The sequence below is a fragment of the Callithrix jacchus genome, chromosome 12, assembly GCF_049354715.1.
Source record: "Callithrix jacchus isolate 240 chromosome 12, calJac240_pri, whole genome shotgun sequence".
NCBI lineage: Eukaryota > Metazoa > Chordata > Mammalia > Primates > Cebidae > Callithrix > Callithrix jacchus.
This window is the reverse complement of record NC_133513.1, coordinates 67,805,616-67,822,336: the sequence shown is the minus strand read 5'-3', so window position 1 is coordinate 67,822,336 and position 16,721 is coordinate 67,805,616. Positions and strand designations below refer to the sequence as shown.

General features: G+C 40.7%; 1 long non-coding RNA gene across 5 annotated transcripts in view; it reads right to left on the bottom strand.

Moving 5' to 3' along the window:
* The window catches only part of LOC118146328 (uncharacterized), a 200,056-nt gene that overhangs the window by 78,986 nt on the left and 104,349 nt on the right, over positions 1 to 16,721 (bottom strand). The window lies entirely within an intron of this gene.

Genomic DNA, 16,721 nt, shown 5'->3' with positions numbered 1-16,721 from the left:
CCACTTGGGTGTCCCACAAACACCTCAAATTCAACTTGCACAACACAGAATTAATGATCTTACACACCTTTCACTCCATGTCATCTATAGTCACTCAAACCAGAATCCTGGGTGGGATCTTAGACTTCTCATTTTCCTCTAACTTTCAACACTCTCCCTCTACTACCCAATCACCAAGTCTTGGTAATTCTCCCCTTCTCTAATCCTTCCACTCTTCTACAGCCATATTTGTAACCTTCACCTCTTTCTTGAATTACTTTAACAGTCTCCAACTACTTTTCTTGCCTTTTATCTCAACCAGGCTCATTCTTCTCAGAGATGCTCAACCGACCTTTTAGAAATGAAAGTCTAATAGCATCCACCTTCCTTAAAGCCTAGCCAGTGACTTCCCATTGCTTACGAGGTAGAATAAAAACCCCACTGCAGGGCCTGCAAGGGGCTCTGTGATCTGGCTTCTATATTTAATTTCTACTTTTCCCCCTTCCCTCTCTCCAGTTTATACTCTGGCCATCAAAGTTCTAGAAGGCTCCCCAAAGCATCATGCTTTTCCATGTATTTGCAAAGGCAACAGAAAAATGTACTTGCATTTCATTCCCACATAGACAGCGCCTGCTTCTTCATGAAGGCCTGTCCAAGCATCCTCTCTTCAGTCTTCTGTAACTTTCCTCATCCCCCCAGCTCCTCTGCCCTCCTTAGACAGCTGCCCATTTTCACTGATCTGCCACAGTATGTATATCTTCGGAAGGCATCTACGACACTTATTTACATGTCTATCTCTCTGCTAGACTGAAAAACTCCTTAAGGATGGGGATGATCTCTTGATAGTCTTTACTCCCACCCCTGTGCACAGATCCTGCCATAAAACAGTTAGAGAACATAGCACCCCACTCTCCATCAAATCAACCAGAACTGAAAGCCCAGGAAACTGCTCTTGACAGCTTCACTTTTAGTTTCAGTTGCTCAGTCTGGGCAGCTCAGAGCAGCTTCCTGAGCCTCCTCTAGTTCAGAAAGCATCCAACCTGCGAAGAAGTGTGCACTGCCATTTGCTGAGCAGGAGTTAACCATGATCCTGCTGATAGGAAGGCTTTTTGCCGCCTTTTGCCCAAACCCCATGCCTTCTGGACTATGCATCTTAAAGGTCATGATCATGGGCGGTCCTTATCAACCAAAGCATCAGGTGGAGGAAAAAACCCCACTCTGGGATATGGTGAGACATGTCGGTTTCAAAACATTGCAGATTGTTAAATGAGTAATGTTAATGTGATCTCAGAATAGTAAATACACCCCCACGAGGAAAAGATATTAGCTGTATTATCTGGAAAGAAAACAAGAAAGGAAAGCAACACTTGGCTGCAAAAACTAAGGAAGACATGTCTGTGTGGTGATTCAAGTTCTACTAGGGCAGGTAAACTGCATTTTTCTAATTGCCCCCTCTCCTTCCCTGCCCCACCTGGGCACACACACTCCCTCATTAAATCTCTTCTCTGGGGTAGGATGTGTGATTTGGGGGAAGTGAAGGGCAGCGGGGAGCATACACATTGAGGAAGAAAACAAAGAGCTTCATTTTCTAAAAATGTCACTCACTGTGATTGAGAAAGAGTTTCTCAAGAAATGCGAATGTCCTGCACAGGAAGTAACACTTCATCACAGGGCTAATAATCGGCGTGTGCTTGTCAGGGACTGGTTTTTCCCTTGCGGTGAGAAGGTGGCTCCAGGCAAGCTTGGATATCTTTCCCGCCAGCCTGATAGTTATTTAAACATATTCAGCTCTTACCTTCCCAAATGTGTGAGTGCGCTACTCCCATTATATCAAATTAATGTGGAAGACTCACAGTGGCAGGAACAGGGGAGCCTGCAATTTTAAAGGGTTTATGTGGAGCCAGACTGCCATTCCCCAACCCCAAATTGCCCTGTCCATACTGAAGCACCTTGCAGTTTTATCTTGATATTTATCCAGTTAAACAAAATGTACTTTCCTTCCACCCTCTAGCTCAGTGGCTTTTGACCCTTCTCTCTCTGAAGCCTGGTCCTTCTCCAGAATCCAGCATCATTAAGGCCCCTTATCCTTAAAGAAAACAGGTCAGCGAATTCACGTCAAGGTATTGGCAACTCTCTATGTCCAGTGTTTACATTTAAAAGAGAGAGAAGTACTTTACCCAAAGAAATGACTCTCTCATGGTGAATTTTCTGGTCTTATCGTGGGAGCCAGTGAGACATTCCAGTGCCTCTCAAGTCCTACTATGTTGGTGATCATCAATGATGTCTGACCCTCGTGCCAGGATCATAGGTCATTCCCTGATAAGGGTCTGGTAGCTTTCATCAGGATTATCAAGTTGCTTTTATGCAGTGCCCTTTTTTGTATAGCTTTTTTTCCAGAAGCACTTGGTAGATAAATTAAATCCCAAGGGTCCTTGCTCCATGTCCAAAAGTCCTTAGCATATGCCTCTCCATCCATAACTCCTTTGACAGAGAGGATCCAGGTTGAGGAGGGGCGAGTGGGTTGCCACTACGTGAGCTCTTAGGTGTGCTGGTCTTGAAGACTTAGATCATAAGGTAATCCTACAACAGATGCATGAAGCTCCTCATTCATTAATTTATTCAAGTATCACTTATTAAGCTTCCACTATGTGCCAGCCATTGCTCCGGAGAGTCACCAAAGAGCCAAACTGACAAAGTTTCTGCTATGATGGAGCCAAAAGCTACAAATTGGTTTAAACTCTGTCTGTCTCCAGAAAGCAGAATGGGACAAATGGGTAGGAGCTCCAGAGAAGAAGATTTCTGTTCCATGCAACATATTAGTACAACCAAATATGGAATGGTAATGAACTCCCTGTCACTGGAGGGATCTGAGAAGAAGCTGCATGGTGGCTTTGTGCATGGAGCTGGGCTGGATCTGTTGTCTTTAACCATTTCTTCTAGCAGCAGGGATCTTTTCTTAAACAAAACCTTACCAGAAGCCTCAATACATAAAATAGAGTTGCCGCAGCTGAAGTGATACATACAGATCTGGAGTCGCGCCCCCTCCAACCTACTCACAGCTCCCCACTACCCCCGAAACATGTCCCTCTGTTCAGCAAACTTTGGACATCCACAAACCACTGGATGAGATGATCATGAACCACCCAGCCTCCTCCAGCGTCACGGGGCATCTGTGAATCTAAGTAGGATGGTGGATGAGTTCACACCAGATTCTTCCCCTCTCTCTCTCTCTCCACTTCCACCTTTTCCTAGGAGAACGTCTGATGAAGCCAGAGAAAAGAGGCAGAGGCTCTGGAAGCATGGTGAAACAATGAATGCTGTCCAAGAATGTCAATATGACCAAAGACATTCTTTTTCTTGGGTGGACCTGAAAATAATAACGGGCTCCAAAAAGAGCCCATTGCCTGGAATCCTGAACTATAAGTTAAAATCAAAGGGCTCATAAAGGCCAAAAGGACCTTGGAAGAAGAGGACAAAAAACTAGAGAGAGAAGACACTCACAGGCAGCTCATTGACACAAACAAACAAAACCTCATTTGCCCCATCCTCAGGAAAGTCCATGTATATTCATTATCTTCTAACACAAGACTTAATTTCTAGTAATGGACCCTACCCTTACACCCTTCCAGCTGTAAGAGTTGATAGTAAGGGATTGCACATCATTCTCCAATTCGGAGCAGGAAGTTGGAGAAGCTGTCTGCCTTCAGATGCTGTGCCTGGAAAGTCCCATCCCCATTTTGCATAGTGCGGGTGGAAAGGGAAGCCTTCAGCAGCTCAGAGGACCCTGGCTGGCAGCCACTCACTGGCTTGGGACTGGTGATGGAATGTGGGAGAGGGGAATCTGACAACTTGAAAAAGACCTTGAAGTCTTCCTAAGCGCAGAGCTACCACACAGAGTCTCAAGCCTGCCCAATCACAACCTTGCCATCGTCTCAGCTAGAATTTTCCTGACAGTTTCTGAAAAAATAATCAAAACTGGACTCACATCTTTTAGCTTCATAGCTAGTAGTGAGTCAGCTGAGCTTTGCTTAAATTCATGGTTTTCCAAGGTGTGTAACATACACAAACATAATTTGGCAGGGAGACATTAGTAGATGCTACTCAATACATTTCTGAAGAGTAGCACTTAGAGAAACTCTGATCTAAACAAAACTAAGCATGTTACTGTAGGGCTTTTCAGAGCCTTGAAAAGGCTAATGTGAATTGTGACTCTCCGAGGAAGGAAGACAGTCATATTTGTGAATTCTGCATCTTGAATTCAACTAACCTTGGAAAAAATATTTTGGAAAAAAACTGTACATAGTTACAAAAGCAAAACTTGAATTTGCCATAAACCAAGTGTTGCATAGAATCCTTGCAAATGAGTTGGTGTGTAGGCATTGTTTTGGGAATTATAAGCAATCTAGAGATGATTTGAAGTCTATGAGAGGATGTGTATAGATTGAATGCAAATACTATGCCACTTTACATAAGGGACTTGAGCATCCTCAGGTTTTGATATCTGCAGGGGACAGAAGGGGCCTGGAACCAGTCCTCTATGGTCACCAAAAGATGACTACATAGTCTTCAGTACTTCCTAAATTTATTTGAACTCTGAATGCTTTTTTTCGCAAGGCAACTTTAAGTACTTTTTTCCCCCTGAAACACATTTTGGAAAATACTGGCAGAAACCAAACATTAAACACATTATATAATTTTAGAGATTTATTTTTCATTAAAGGAAGCCAGTATTTCCAAAATACCGCAATGTCTTATCCACCATCTTGAGAGGTAAGACTTCATGTAGATGAACTGTCTTCATCACTGAAGCTTCAAACATCAAAACAATTAAACCACTTAACCTAAAAATCTTTCTAAAGTATATTATGCACATCTCTATTTTTAATTGTTAAAAATAAAATTATATTTTTGACTATAAAAGTAAATACATGCTTATTTTTCAAAGCTTAAAAAAATGGAGAAGAATAAATAAGGCAAAAGCCCATAGTTCTGTTAACACAGCTCTGTGAACAAGCCCGCAGCTCTGTTAACATTTAATGTAATTTAGCTCACTTATCTTGCATAAAATACATACTGAAATATAAAATAACTGTCACAATTCACAATATTTTCTATATCACTAAGCAGTCTTTAAAACTTACATTTTAATGGCTCTATTATAATCCATGATGGAAATGCATTATATTTCATTTAATCATTTTTATTATGTTTTCATTATAAATAAGGATTAATATCTGTTTGTAGACATCTTTGCCTCTATTTTGACTTTTTTTGAATAGAGATACCTATAAGTAAGATCACATATATTATCAAATTGCCTTTCAGAGTATTTGTACCATCTACAACACTGAGCATTCTCTAAGAATAATATTTTATCATCCTTACCAACATTAAATACTGTCATTAAAAAAAAAATCTGTGTTAAACTGATAAGTTAAAACTGCTATCTTATGTTTGCACTTTTCATTACCAGTGAATTGAAACATTTACACATACTAATTTGCCACTGATATTTTTCCTTCTATAATACATATGACCATTTTCTCTTGTGGCCTTAATACTTTGCTCATTGAGTTGAGTGCAGTTTGTTAAGGTTATTGAATATCCTATTTGTGACAAATAATTTTCACAGCTTGCTGTTTACCTTTTAATTGGGTTCATGATTTTAATATGTAACTCTTAACTTCTATTTATACACAAATATGGCTTTCTTTTTTTTTCTTCCCTTGCTTTTGTGCTTAGAAAATTATTTCTCCTTCAGAAGTCAGCTGAATATTCACTAAATTTCCTCTATGTTTTATGGTTTTATTTTTTAAATCCTTTTTTAAAAAATATGAGATGGTGTGATATTTGCTTCTTAAACTGAATAAAACGTTGTCTTAATGACTCAGGATCACAATTTCGAATAGAGCTTAAAGTTTTGTACCATATAGAATGCTACCAGGAGCCACTGAAGTGGATAGGGCTACTCTTCCCCATTCTCTGTGACCTCTGAGTTCTGTGACTCGTTAACTGGGTGACTTGTTTTTGGTTTTGATCTCTGTTTTTGAAGTTAGGCTCCCAGCTCTCAATTCCCATTATAGACAGTTGTCTGCCACTCACAGGGCTTCCTACTTTCGACAGCTCAAACATCAATTAGCCAAATTTGCGCAACTGTGCATGAAGGATATGTATAGTTGAGCCTGGGTGGGGAAGGCAGAATAGTCACCCCCCACCAAAGACATTCATGTCCCAATCCCCAAAATCTCTTAATGCGTTTTGTTACATGTCAAGAGGAAATTAAGGTCACAGATGGAATTGAGGTCATGGATGGAATTAAGGTTGCTAATCAACTGCCCTGGAGATGTGGAGATTATTTCCAATTTCTGGGTGGGCCTAAAATAATCACAAGGATTCTTAAAAGTGAAAGAGGAAAACAAGAGAGTCAGTGTCAGAGCGATTTGATATGAGAAAGACTTGGGCAGCCATTGTTGTCTTTGAAGATGGAAGCCATCCATCTGCGGGAGGGGCCCCTGCCCAGGAATGGGGATAGCTGTAAGTTAGAACCTGGTAAAGGTAAAACATCAGATTCTCCCCACTAACACCTCCAGAAAGGAATGTAGCCTTGCTGATGCCTTGGAGACTCATTTTAAACTTCTATCCTCCAAAACTGTAAGATAATAAATTTGTGTTGTTTTAAGCTATTGAGTTCATGGTGATTTGTTACAGCAGCAAAAGGAGATTGAAACACTGGGCCTAGAAGTCTGTTCAACAGAGAAAACTGCATAGCTTTTGTGCATGGCCTTGGTGACTGCTATTTTGTCCGCTCTGAGGTTTTGCTTCCTCCACCCCTCAATTATTTCCATGGTTGCTGAAAATCTAACCCACATCTAGAGCAGAACCTAAGTAGGACATTATTTTACAGGAATTGGCCCCTACAAGTCAAGTTACAAACCCTGGGTCAAAGGGTAAAGTAGAAGGAAGCTAGAAAGACATGGTATTTTTGAAGTTTTTCTGAGAAATCACAAGTCTGGACCTTCTGCCTAGTTTGGAAGAAAGAACATTCCATCATGACCCTTGGACTGGGTGAGAGCGTCATCCTTTAATTAATGTCTGCTAACCATCACTGCCTCTAGGTAAACTCCCTTCTGTTTCTAAATGACTGGATACTTCAAGAGCATGAGTCGCAAAGGATCCTCTTAGTGGAAACAGTCTTCTGGGAGTAGGGCTGGGAGATTCAATGCTGATATGGATTTTGCAACACCAAACTAAGCAGTAGAGCATGAACTAGTCCCATAAACTGAAGCAGTCCTTAAGAATAGTATCCAAACAATAAGAAAAGATCAGGAAGGGAAGTGTCAGCACTGGGCAGAGGAAATCTGCCTCCAAAATGCATCTGGACATTTACCCAGTGGCTTCAGCAGACCCTGCACTTAGATAATTTGTGGTAGATGTTGGAGGGGAATCTGAAGAGTGTGAGTTACTTATCTCTTTCCCTAATGCCTAACACAGTGCTTGGCATACAATAAGTACTCAATAAATTCTTGTTATGAGAATGAACAAATGAATAAATTTAGTAACTCTTTGTCATCTTTAAAGCCCACTATGAGCTTAGTAATACAAATCTAATATCACTCCTTAGTAAAAGTTTCCAATGCTAGCAGATGAGATAAATTCATACAGCCCCAGTTCAAATTAACTTAGAAAACAAAAGGAGCAATGAGGAAGTCTTTTATTAATGTATTAGAATTATTTTGTTCCAAGGGAGGAAGAAATTGGCTATCTCTAAGCTATAAGATTTGGGGTGATATTTGAGGAAGAAAAGCAAAGTAGTTAAAGATAAACAGGGAATAATATTATATCCTAATACCATAATTTATCCATATTTTTAATAACTGAGTGCACATATGGCATTTACAGAGCAGTGCCTCACATAAACACACTCAATACATGGTGACTATCATTGTTATTCTTCAATGTTTTTAATTGCTCTTCAATTATTAAAAAATAAAACTCAACTCACTGGAAGCATTCCCTTTGAAATCTGGCACTAGACAAGGATGTCCTCTCTCACCACTCCTATTCAATATAGTACTGGAAGTTCTAGCCAGAGCAATCAGGCAAGAAAAAGAAATAAAGGGTATTCAAATAGGAAAGGAGGAAGTCAAATTGTCCCTATTTGCAGACGAAATGATTGTATATCTAGAAGACCCCATTGTCTCAGCCCAAAATCTCCTGAAACTGATAAGCAACTTCAGCAAAGTCTCAGGATACAAAATCAATGTGCAAAAATCACAAGCATTCCTATACACCAATAACAGACTTAAAGACAACCAAATCAAGAATGAACTGCCATTCACAATTGCTACAAAGAGAATAAAATACCTAGGAATGCAACTAATAAGGAACGTAAAGGACCTCTTCAAGGAGAACTACAAACTACTGCTCAACGAAATAAGAGAGGACACAAACAGATGGAGAAATATTCCATGATCATAGTTTGGAAGAATCAATATCGTGAAAATGGCCATTCTGCCCAAAGTAATTTACAGATTCAATGCTATCCCCATCAAGCTACCAATGACCTTCTTCACAGAACTGGAAAAAACCACCTTAAACTTTATATGGAACCAAAAGAGAGCCTGCATAACCAAGTCAATTCTAAGCAAAAAGAACAAAGTGAGAGGCATCACACTACCAGACTTCAAACTATACTTCAAGGCTACAGTAATCAAAATAGCACGGTACTGGTACCAAAACAGAGATATAGACCAATGGAACAGAACGGAGGCCTCGAAGGCAACACAACATATCTACAACAATCCGATCTTTGACAAACCTGACAAAAACAAGCAATGGGGAAAGAATTCCCTGTTTAGTAAATGGTGTTGGGAAAACTGGCTAGCCATGTGCAGAAAGCAGAAACTGGACCCCTTCCTGATACCTTACACTAAAATTAACTCCAGATAGATTAAAGACTTAAACATAAGATCTAACACCATAAAAACCCTAGAAGAAAATCTAGGCAAAACTATTCAGGACATAGGCGTAGGCAAGGACTTCATGACCAAAACACCAAAAGCATTGGCAACAAAAGCCAAAATAGACAAATGGGACCTAATTAAACTCCACAGCTTCTGCACGGCAAAAGAAACAGTCACTAGAGTGAATTGGCAACCAACAGAATGGGAAAAAATTTTTGCAGTTTACCCATCTGACAAAGGGCTGATATCCAGAATCTACAAAGAACTAAAACAGATTTACAAGATAAAAACAAACAAGCCCATTCAAAAGTGGGTGAAGGATATGAACAGACACTTTACAAAAGAAGACATACATGAGGCCAACAAACATATGAAAAAATGCTCATTATCACCAGTCATTCGAGAAATACAAATCAAAACTACATTGAAATACCTTCTCATTCCAGTTAGAATGGCGATCATTAAAAAATCTGGAGACAAGAGATGCTGGAGAGGATGTGGAGATATAGGAACACTTTTACACTGCTGGTGGGAGTGTAAATTAGTTCAACCATTGTGGAAGACAGTGTGGCGATTCCTCAAGGACCTCGAAATAGAAATTCCATTTGACCCAGCAATCCCATTACTGGATATATATCCAAAGGATTATAAATCGTTCTACTATAAGGACACATGCACACGGATGTTCATTGCAGCACAGTTTACAATAGCAAAGACCTGGAACCAACCCAAATGCCCATCGATGATAGACTGGACAGGGAAAATGTGGCACATATACACCATGGAATATTATGCAGCCATCAAAAATGATGAGTTCATGTCCTTTGTAGGGACATGGATGAACCTGGAAACCATCATTCTCAGCAAACTGACACAAGAACAGAAAATCAAACACCTCATGTTCTCACTCATAGGTGAGTGTTGAACAATGAGAACACATGGACACAGGGAGGGAGCACCACACACTGGGGTTTGTGGGGGGAAATAGGGGAGGGACAGCGGTGGGTGGGGAGTTGGGGAGAGATAGCATGGAAGGAAATGCCAGATATTGGTGAAGGAGAGGAAGGCAGCAAGTCACACTGCCACGTGTGTACCTATGCAACAATCTTGTATGTTCTTCACATGTACCCCCAAACCTAAAATGCAATTAAAAATAATAAAAATTAAAAAAAAATAAAACTCGGCTGGGTACGGTGGCTCACATCTGTAATCCCAGCACTTTGGGAAGCTGAGACGGGCAGATCACCTGAGATCAGGAGTTCGAGACAAGCTTGGCCAACATGGAGAAACCCCATCTCTATTAAAAATACAAAAATTAGCCAGCATGGTGGTGGACACCTGTAATCCCCACTCAGAAGGCTGAGGCTGGAGAATCACTTGGACTCAGAATGCAGAGATTGCAGTGAGCCAAGATTGCACCACTGCACTCCAGACTGGGCGACAAGAGTGAAACTCCATCTCAAAATAAAATAAACTCAGAAAAATAATAACATAGAATCATCATTTATGACAAGACCAAAGAATATATGGGCTCATTAACTTATGAGAAAGGAAAATAACTAACGGATGATAAGAAGACTGAATCTTTACATGTATAGAGTAGCATATACAAGATATACCATTACAAAAATCAGAGCATAGATTTAAATATGTTTTCTTGGTGATGTGCATTATTTAAAGGATCACATAGTGAACCTTCTCTACTAAAGCAAAGAATAATCCTTCAAGGTGATATTAATGCTATAATTTTTGAATATGCAGGGTTTTATACATAAAGTCTCATGCAAATAGGATATCTTAACATAAACAAGCCAAGTAAGGGGTTTCACTCAGGGTCTAGAAACATAAGTGCAAACATAGCAAGGTAGCACAGAGATCAGATATATTGAGTAGTGTTGATTAAGCCATCTCCTTAAGAGAATAAAATTTACTCTCAAAGTACTGGCTGGAGCATTTAGAGATTCATGGGGAACTGACGGCCATCCTAGACCCAAATGTAAGAAAAGACCAACACTTCTAAAAAATAAAATTAAATTTAAAACATAGGGCAAGTTAGAAAACAAGATAACATCCCTCTTAGTTAAAAACTTTGGCTCTCTGTTTGCTGTGATGGCGGTGGGGAGAGGATGACCCATTTGCAGTCATCAAGGAAGGGATGGGATGGAAGGGTGTGGGTCCAAGGTTTCTAATGTAGACTAGCTAAACCTTTACATTGAATATGAATGACTGTGTAGTTCTTTCCTTTCTTGATTATTAAAGAAACTTGGTAAATGTGCAACTTTAAGACCAGTACTTTCTTCCCCACAACCTGCCTTCCAAGTGCCTAGTATGTTGACAATCTGAGCCCTTGTTCTTGACATAAATGCAATGTCAGGACCCAAGTGATGCCATATGAGGCCCAAATTAATTTTACAATTGACTGATGTGATCCATTTTTCAGCTCACATTTGTAGAAACCTATCAAGAAGGCTGTAGATTCTTTTGTTTCTCAAAAAGAAAAGGAAAGAAAGAAAGAAAAGAGAAAAAGGAAAGAAAGACTTCTGAGCTCTTAGAAAAGAAATTGCTTATCACTGGCATCTAGTATATATTGGGTTCACTGACAAAGAATTGTGCCACTCATAGGCACTTTGTTTTTGATGGGGCTTCTAGAATGTTTAGGGAAACGAAGAGCACAGACATTGTGCACCTTGACTTTGGCAAAGTGTTTGACAAGGTCATAGTGTCCTAATACAAACTGTAGACCGGACCATTGTACAGCTGATACACTGTTCTTCAAATGGCCAAAGAACACTGGTCTGTAGGCTGACCAGGAGGGAGCCTCTCAAATGAATGCTTCAAGGCAACTTGACCTTGTCCTGCTCCAATAGCTTTAGCAAAGATTCACATGAAGCCCAGATTAGATTACCCAGCACACTTGCCACCACTGGAAAGAGTGATAATCTATAATCTCAGTTTCAATGAGAAGATAAGACCAAAAGATCCCCAAGGTGCGTTAGTAGTTTGGACCCTACAGAGCTATTGTCCAAACCTGGCCATACATCAGAAACACCTAGGACTGTGTTATAAAACACAGATACTCAGGCCTTACCCCAGACTTACTCAATAGAATTTCAAGAGGTAAAGCCTCTTTGTATTTTTTAAATAAACAACTCAGGTGATCCACAGGTAATCAGCTCAGTACCCTACTTGCAGAACCACTGCCCTACTGGGATTTAGCAAAGAAGCTTTTCTGGGGTAATAATGATCCATTACCCAGTAGTCTGGATATCTTCATGAGCTTTCAAATTATGAGAAAATCCCTCTCTATACTGTGGCTCTGTCCAACCTTGACTCTTCCTGACAGGGCTAGGTCAAGGCAAGGAAGAGAAGGTGCACAGAGCTTTGATCAAGCATGCACAGGCTTTGATGTCAGTCAAACTAGGACTTGAGCCTGGCTTCTGCAACCTATCACCTGTGCAAGGAGGCTCTGTGCTTGCATTTTCTTATCTGAAAATGTGGAGATTTAATGAGCTCACACAGGTAAAGGGTTTGCCCAGCATATAGGTAGCCAATTGACACCAGCTATTATTATTAATAGGCTGTTCAGTCAATTCCCCATTCTGTGGATCTGGGGTCCATAATATTACCAGAACACACCTACCCAGAGAAGGAAAGAAACTCTTATCTATAGGGTATGAGCTATGTCCTGGCCACTAGGGCCCCCACAGATCTAATCTTATTTCCTTTAATTGTCACCAAAATCCTCAATTTTACAAATGAGGAAGCTGAGGCCCAGAGAGGTCAAATGACTTTCCCCAAGTCACCCAGCTATAACAGGACAGATATACACCAAGAATTTGGCTAATAAACTTATGCTGAGGATTCCCCACGGCACTTTTTAAGTGGTTAATGTATGGAGTGGAGAAAGCTTTGCCCTTTAAAAAAAATTTAAAGAGAGACATTTTGAAACTGCGAGGGAGGGGGGAAGTCACACCACCTACACTCCCTGTTACCTGAACACTCAGCAATTAGCCAAGGAAAAGCCCAAAGGGCAGCCATTGCATGCTGGTGACCTCTCTTGCTATCTACACACACACACACACACACACACACACACACACACACACACTTCCCTGACCACCTGATCTAAAATTATAACTCCCCATGACACCTTTATTTCTTGGCCCTGCTTTCATTTTCTTCTTGCAATTTCATTGCTGTCTCACATTCTATCATTGTGGTTATGCTGTCTATTGTGACTCTTCCCCCACTAGAACATTAGCTCCTTGAGGGAAAGAAAAAAAAGAAAGTTTGTCTATCTTATTTTCTCCTATATCCACATGTCTGAAACAGCCTGGCACGCATTGGAATTCAGTAAATATTTATGGCAGCAATGACTGGATGAACTAATAGAAAACATCTCAAAAGGTATCAATCATAAATGCTGAAAGTCATGAACATTTTTAAAATCACTGCATGTTATAGTTTTTCCATTATAAATACGTATTCTTTTTTAATAATAGTTTTCAAAATCCAACCTCAATTGTCCAGATTATTACTGACTTGAAGCCAAATCAAATCAAAGGGCAAACAGCAAAAGGCAATGATAGGACTAGGTTGATCTTCCAGAAGGCAAGTGTGCTGGATACATTAACAGGCTCCTCCAGATCCCCTCTCTGCCATTCATTACTATGCTCTGTGCCCTGGGACACCCATCTTTCTGAGCTGCATCGACATGCTCCCTTGGCCTTTGGATTCTGGTTGGGAAAAGAATGAGATTGGGCTGTTTATTCCCCGGCTCTTGCCTTTGCTACTGGGTCTCTGCAGATTGGCTGTGTCCCAATGGAAGGCCCCAGTGCCTATCTGTCTGCCACCTCCTGCTCTTTAGGGTTATCTAACAGCCCCCATGCTTACCTGCCTGGGCCTCAGGCGGTAACATCTCTCCATTTTTGCACAACCTGGAGTACTTTACTTTCTTTGCTGGTCTTCCAAACTCTGCCCACACCTTTTAACATGTCCCTTTATTAAATTTTCCTTAATGAACCAGGTGAGGATGCCACTAGTTTCTCTCTGGGTCTCTGGCTGTGCCAGTGCGGAAATGTGTTCAAAGTTACAAGACTTGCATTCTAATACCAGTATCATGACTGACTTTCTCAAGGCCAACCACCTCTTTGGACTCAGTTTCTTCATCTGGAAACTAAGAAAATTGGGCAAGGCAACCTCTAACATCTTGTGATTTTTAAGAAGCCCTTTGCTCAGAGAACAAAGCAGTTACTTCCCCATCGGCCAGAAAGTATTGACTTGATCTAGATCCTGAAAAGGGCCCAGTCTTCCAGGAACTTACCACAGGGGCTGCTGCTGTACCATACGCAAAAAGGCTGAGCTTGGCTATATTAAAGCTGGCAAAACCCAGCTCGATCTCTGCCCTCACTTCAGCTGCAAATCAGTAGGTTCCTGGAAAATTGAAGTTATATTTTTAAAACTATTATAAAACTAATACATATTTATAATAGAAAAATCAGATCATGTAGCTATTTAAAGAGAATAATTACTCTCAACATTTATGTTTGATACCTTTCTAGACTTTTTCTATTCATTCATTCATTCCACAAGTATTTATTGAGTGCCAATGCTTTATGTAATAGCATTTAGGTTAAGAATTAGTGCACTTCTCGTTGTACTAAGGATAGTTGTATTATGTTAGGTGTAATCATGACCTTATTATTGTCTTTATTTGGAAATTCAGTATGATTTCAGGAGATATATATAGGTGACAGGTTGACAAGGGGTGAATTTGTGATGTTTGATATTAGGTGTCAACGTGGCTGGATTGAAGGATGCCTAGATGACTGGTGAAGTATTGTTTCTAGGTGTGTCTGTGAGGGTGTTGCCAGAGGAGACTGACATTTGAGTTGGTGGACTGGGAAAGGAAGACCCACCCTCAATGTGGGCAGGCACCATTCAATTGGCTGCTAGTGCAGTTAGAACAAAGCAGGTGGAAGAAAGTGGGATCACATTGCTTGCCAAACCTTCTAGCTTCCTTCTTTTTCCAGTGCTGGATGCTTCCTTCCACTCCTCCTGCCCTCGGACATCAGACTCCAGGTTTTTTAGCCTTTGGGCTCTGGAACTTGCACCGGTGGTTTGCCAGGGGGCTCTCTGGCCTCCAGCCACAGACTGAAGGCTGCACTGTTGGCTTCCCTGGTTTTCAGGCTTTTGGACTTGGACTGAGCCGCTACTGGCTTCTCTTTTCTCCAGCTTCCAGAAACAGCCTATCATGGGGCTTCGTATTGTAATCATGTGAGCCAATTCTCCCAAAGAAACTCTCCTTTACATATACATTCTATTGGTTCTGTCCCTCTGGAGAACCCTGGCTAATATCAAGTATTTGTGTTGCCAAACCAGAACCCTGGATACCATCTCAATTCTCCACTTTGGTGAAGTATATTAAAAATATCTGAAGAATTATGTAATCTCTGCTCCTGCCTGTGCAGTTTGGACACAGGATACCTAAGTTCCTGGAAGGGTAACTTTTTTTTTAGTCTGTTAGGAACAAATCCACCCTTTCTGCCATTGACTTAGCTTCTCTGCCTTAGGGATGGGCTCCAGCTTCTGATGAGGAGGCTTTTCCTATTGCCAAACCAAAATGTCAACAATCAAAACAGATGGGAACTAAGGATACCTTCCTGGGAAGTGAGAATTGTTTAGCCAAGTAATACTGAAGCTTTTAAAGTAGTGTCTTTGAAAGTCAGAGCAGATTTAAGGCAGTGAATGTCTTCATCTGGTGAGACTGGAAGAATGGGTCTGCCCAAACAGACACAGTGACTGTCAGAGTGATTACTCAGACAGCTGTGGCAGGTCGGGGCTGTCTGACCCCTCCTCTCCCTTCATCTCTTCCCATTCTCAAACCTGTGAAGGAGGATTCTGTTTTGTTTTGAAAATAATACTGCTTCAGTGTTATGCTCTCAGAGCACTAAATATCAGCAAGAAATGGATTTCTCCATTTTACAGACACTCTTATTTTGAAAAATATTGAAGATCTAGGCTTACCTCCAAGAGGCCAGTAAAGAGCCAGCATGGCCTTCTAAGATTAAATCACAAAAAATGATCACCTTGACTACCGAAGGCTTCCTTAGAAGAACAAGGAACAGAAATAGAGGGAGAGAGGAAGACCCCGGGAGAAGTAAGTCCCAGGAGTCCTGCAAAACAGATTGTGTGGACTGAAAGGGAACCCGCCTTATTTTGCACTGGACTCATCTGCAAAACGGGATGACAGTACCTTCTCCATAGGGCTTCTGTGAGTATTAAATGAGTTAATACATACAAAATGCTCATGACAAGGCCTGGCACGTAATAAACTGTCAACAAATGCCAGCTATTATCTTCATCTCCTATTCTTCTTCCTCCTCTTTGACATCTTCCTCTTTCTCTTTCTCTTCACTCAAAGAACTTTCCTGATCTGTCCCTAGGAATTCCATCTTTGTTGTGATAATCCAGGGAGCCTGTACACGCTTTCACAAATTACAAGATGTATGGATGGTGTTTTCACAGTAACTACATTAGAGATATTTGCAAAGTTAAACTTGACCCGAAATTAGCTTCGATTGGCAATGATGTCATCTCAGACATTCCCCTATGCCAAATACTGTCACTGAGCAGAGAGCACAATTTGGATCATGGTCAATTTGGTGACTCAAAAGGCAATTAGGTTCTTACTCTCATTCATCCAACGAATATTTATTAAATGCCTGGCACATTCCGAGCCATGGTGGGAACACCAGGATGAATCAGACATTGATCTTG